The 5,257-nt window shown below is 38.3% G+C and overlaps 1 non-coding gene across 1 annotated transcript; it reads left to right on the forward strand.

The window, feature by feature from the left end:
- Nucleotides 1-2,363: 2,363 nt before the first annotated feature.
- Nucleotides 2,364-2,493, forward strand: LOC112207202 (small nucleolar RNA SNORA20). The gene has a single exon (XR_002941657.1). It is a non-coding gene; the product is annotated as a small nucleolar RNA SNORA20 (small nucleolar RNA).
- Nucleotides 2,494-5,257: the final 2,764 nt, after the last annotated feature.

Below are 5,257 nucleotides of genomic sequence, written 5' to 3' on the forward strand. Positions count from 1 at the left end.
TTGTACCAAAGACAAGGAAGAAGCTAATTAAATGGCTTTAAGGACATTAATAAAAATAATCCTCAGAACAAACTATTTTTAAGAGCTGCTAATCTAAATTACTTAGTTACATGGGAATACAAAGTTATCTTAGTTTCTCGGTGGTCTTATATTCAGTCGTGTGTAGCCTAGCTGAAGATGAACTTGGAATGTGAGTACTCATCCATGAGGGAAGCAAGGCACCCTGAATGGTTTCCAAGTTCAGTCTTCATGCTTTTTAATAGAACTTGTACTTTACAAAACCAAAGGAAGGTTGAGCTTCTATCTCCAGTCACTTTACTTTTCACTGAGTGACCACTATCCAACTATTAATTTCCTGGCAGTGCTGTGATAAAACATTCCATCCTATATTCACTGCTCACATCAGGGAAAAATATATTTTTAAAGATATTATTGACACCTGCAAATTTCCAGGGGATTTTACTCTTGGCGGCATACTTTTATGGATTTATCAACACAGTTTTTATATAGTTGGAATAGTTGAATCTTACAAAGTAGAAAATAAATTATTCCTATACCAGCAATAACAATATGTAATTTGCAAAAGACACAATTTATATTAACATTATCAAAAGATATAATTTATATTAACACCAAATATATTGCTAACTGTATATATTAGTATGAAGCTATATATAAGTATATATTAAAACATAGTATTTATAATGTATGTGTATATGTGCTTGGGTATACATATTTGAGCATGTGTGTGTGCATATGAAAGCATGCATGTATATGTGTGTGCCTATAAAATACAGCTAACAACTGAGAAAGAACAATTTGAGGGCTAGGCATGGTGGTTCATGCCTACAATCCCAGCACTTTGGGAAGCTGAGGTGGGAGGATCGCTTGAGGTCTGGAGTTTGAGACAAACCTACGCAACATAGCAAGACTCTATCTCTACAAAAAAGTTTTTTAAAGAAATTAGGCACACATGGTTGTGCACGCCTGTAGTCCCAGTTTCTTGGGCAGTTGAGACAGGACGATTGCTTGAGCCCAGGAGTTGGAGGCTGCAGTGAACTATGATTGCACCACTGCAATCCAGCCTGGGTGGCAGAGTGAGATCCCATATCGAAAATAAATAAATAAATAAATTAAGGAGAAAACTAAGATTCTATATTGTGTGGCATTGGAAAAATTAAATATGGCAAAAGTATGAAGTAGTCATGTTTAAGAAAATCCTCCATCTTTAACATAATTGTAAATCCCACATACGTGCTATCAGATTCCCTACAGATTTCCCCGTGGAACTTACAGAACATATTCTCTCACATAATAAAGACCAGTGCCTTCTAAGGCACGGTGTAGATTTTGTTGCATTATTTAAAATGCTAAAATCTACATGTCGCTGGATTTACAAGTTGAGGCCAAACACGATCCAATTTCTATTAAGCAGACACATCCTTGTAAGATTTGAAAACCTCTGGGAAAACAATTGCATTTGAAATTCTTGCTTCTGCTGGCTGGCATGGTTAGGAGTGAGTTCAGTTTTTCTGCAACAATTATAGTGCATATTTTTACAATTGCCTTGTTTGTAGCTATTGAGTGGTAGAACAGGGAGTGGAGTGTGGCATACATTTGAATCTGCCTATGGGTTTGAGTGTTCGTGTCCCCCTAGATTTGTATGTTGGAAGCTAATCTTCAAGGTATTAGGAGGTGGGAAATGTGGGGGGTAATGACGTCATGAGGGTGAAGCCCTTGTGAATGGGATTAGTGCCTTATTTAAAAACACCCCCTAGAGCTCCCTCATCCCTTTCACCATGGGAGGACACAGTGGGAAGGCACCATCTATGAACTAGGAAGTGGGTCCTCACCAGACACTAAATTTGCCATGCCTTAATCTTCAACTTCTGGCCGTCAGAACTGTGAGCAGTAAATGTCTGTTGCTTATAAACCATTCAGTTTATGATGTTTTTGTTATTGCAGCCTGAAGGGACTGAGATATATGGGGTCCATCTATGTCAACTAGAGGACATACCTCTCAGAATTCCAGCTTTTTAAAATCATAGCAAATGAAAAAATATCCATAAATTTTAGTGATTCTAGAAACTTTTCTGGGAATCTTACCTAGAAAGTCAGCATAAAGTCTGCTCCTTCATTTGTCCCACTAAATTTATACACCATTACAATCGCTTTAGGATTAGAGTGGATCTATTGTCTTTAGCTGAAACAGGAACAGAAAACAGTCCTCTGAAGATGAATGCAAAGATCAGAACTTGTCCAAAAGTGTGCCAAGGGTTCCTAGTGCTGGGATACTAGGAAAAAGCCCAGTTTCACATTTCAAAAATTCACTTCTAGAGAGATCTTAAAAAAAGTTCTTGTGCCTTCCCATTTATTTGCTGGTATAGTCTCACAATGATATGACCAGTTATACTTATGGGAAAAAATAATATTGGGCCATCGTATATTGACATGAGTAACTATTTTCACCTCTTCTGCATGGACTATCTATATATTATATATATATATAAAAAACATATATTTATATATATAACATATATTTATATATATAAATATGTATTACATATATTTATTTATATATATATATATTTTTTTTTTTTTTTTTAAGAGACAGGGTCTGGCTCTGTTGCCCAGACTGGAGTGCAGTAGCAAAGTCATGGCTCACTGCAGCCTCTACCTCTTGGGCTCAAGTGAGCCTCCTGCCTCAGCCTCCTCAGTAGCTGAGACTAAAGGCATGAGCCACTGTGCCCAGCCAAATGTTTCTTAAAGAAAGAATAAAAATAAATATAAATAAGTAAATAAAATGATTAAGTTTTTATATTAAAACTTGAAATGCTATTCATTAACAGCTGATATTTGCAACAAAGATTTAGGCTTCCATATGTCCCAGTTTGTTCAGAAATAATAGTGTATCCTTTCACTTTCAAATATGTTTCTTTTGGGTTATAAATAGTTTGACTAACCTAGACATAAACATCAAAGGGTAAATATCTGAAATACATTAAACACTTCAAAACTCGATTGTAAAAAGCCATAAAATAGTATTTGAGTTTCAGTGCTACATTTCAAAGACAATAAAATATTTATGACCAACAAACAAAATACAATCAACCTCATTTGTAACTTGAAAAATAAAACCTAAACTGTAAAACCTTAACATTTTACACCTGAGAGATTGCAAATATTTAGAAATCTGACAATAGGTATGAAATCTCTCTTGAAGACAACAGAAACTCACATACTGTGAGTCAGTGTGTGTTTTGTTGTGATATCTTTGTGGAACAATTTGGTATTCATTATCTGAAAAGTAAAATATATCCTAAACCCATTCTTTTGCCTTCTGGCTATGTTTCCTAAAGAGACATGTAGAATTATGTTCTTATCAACATTGTTGATGATAGCCTTAAAATGGGTAGAACTCACCTTGTAACCACCTGAGAGGTTCTTCCTGCCCACTGCAGAAAGAAAGACCATGACTTTGTAGTAGAGAAAGAGTTTAATAGACACAAGCCTGGCCATGCCACGCGGGAGATGGAGTCCTGTGCAAATCATCTCATTCAAAGCTCCTAGGTTAGGGTTTTTTCGAGGGCAGTTTGGGTGAATGGGTGGGGGTGGCCATGTAACAGGAGCCTGCTGCTGATTGGTTGGGGTGGAGATGAAATCATAGCGGGTTGAAGCTGTCCTCCTGTCTGGCCAAATTACTTCTGGGTGGGGCCACAGAAGGGGGTTGTTGGTCCATGTGGAACTATGGGCGTCTGAAATGCAAAAATCCTGGAAAGATATCTCAAAAGGCCAATCTGCAATGGTGTTTTATTTGCAGGAGTAATTGGGGAAGTTGTGTATCTTATAATCTCTGGAATAATGGCTGACAATCTTTTATGTCTGCAGGACTCAAGCTCCTCTCCTCTCCCCGGGCTGATGGCCTCCCATCGGCTTTACAAAAGTGGGTTGGGGCAAGGCTTATTATCATTTAAACTGTAGCCTAAGTGTCTTCCAAAGTTAATTTGGCCCAATAGCCCAGGAATAATTAAGGGAAAGGCAAGATGGGGATTGGGTTGGCTTAGCTTACTGTTATAATTTTCTCACCGATAATAACTTGCAAAGCAGGTTCAACACATCTGTTAATAGGTGGGACATTAACAGTAACTAAACCGTGTGTAAATGGGGTATCTATGGGGGAGCCTAGGATATACCATCATCCTAAAAATCAGCTTGTGACATAGTGATGCAATAAAGAGAAATGAAGCAAAACTACATCTATAAGTCTGCGTGTGTCTCATAGACAAAGCTTATGGAGAAAATCAAGTTCCACAAGAGGGTATGCAATGTGGAGCAAAATTGTGTAGAAATTGAGGGAATGATAGGTACATAATTCCATGGCATGATGTGTGTGCACTGGAAGTAGTTTGCTGTGGCTGCTCTAACAAATTGCCACAAACTTGATGTCTTATAACAAACGTTATTATCTTACAGTTCTGAAAGTCCAGAGTCCTCAATGAATGTTGTTGGGCTGAAACCAGGGTGTTGGAAGATCTGGGTTCTCTCTGTAGGGGAGAATCTGTTTCCTTGCATATTCCAGCTTCTAGAAGTTGCTGCCATTCTTCTTTTCATGGTCCCTTCTAATGTCTTCAAAGCCAGCAACATTGAGCTGATTCTTCTTCTAACGCCTTCTTCCAATTTTAAGGATCATGTAGAACCCAGCTGGGTAACGCAGGATAATCTCTTTATTTTAAGTTTAGCCTGTCGACTTCCATCTGCAACCATAATTCCCTTCATCATGGGATATAACATATTCAAGTTCCAGATAAAATGATGTGGGCATCTTTGGGGATCATTTTTCTGCCTATGACAGTGTATTAGTCTGTTCTCAAGCTGCTAATAAAGACATACCTGAGGCTGGGTAATTTATAAAGGAAAGAGGTTTAATGGACTTACAGTTCAGCATGGCTGGGGAGGCCTCACAATCATGGAGGAAGGCAAAGGAGAAGCGAAGGCATGTCTTACATGGCGCAGGCAAAAAGAGTGTGTGCAGGAGAACTCCCCTTTATAAAACCACCAGATCTCATGAGACTTATTCATGTCACGAGAACAGCACAGGAAAGACCCACCCCCATGATCAATTACCTCCCACCTGGTCCCTCCCACAACATGTGGGAATTGTGGGAGCTACAATTCAAGATGAGATTTGGTTGGAGACACAGCCAAACCACATCAGACAGGGACTGGAATGAGAGGTACTCTTGATCATAGGCTTTGC

The sequence above is a fragment of the Pan troglodytes genome, chromosome X (assembly GCF_028858775.2).
Source record: "Pan troglodytes isolate AG18354 chromosome X, NHGRI_mPanTro3-v2.0_pri, whole genome shotgun sequence".
Taxonomy (NCBI): domain Eukaryota; kingdom Metazoa; phylum Chordata; class Mammalia; order Primates; family Hominidae; genus Pan; species Pan troglodytes.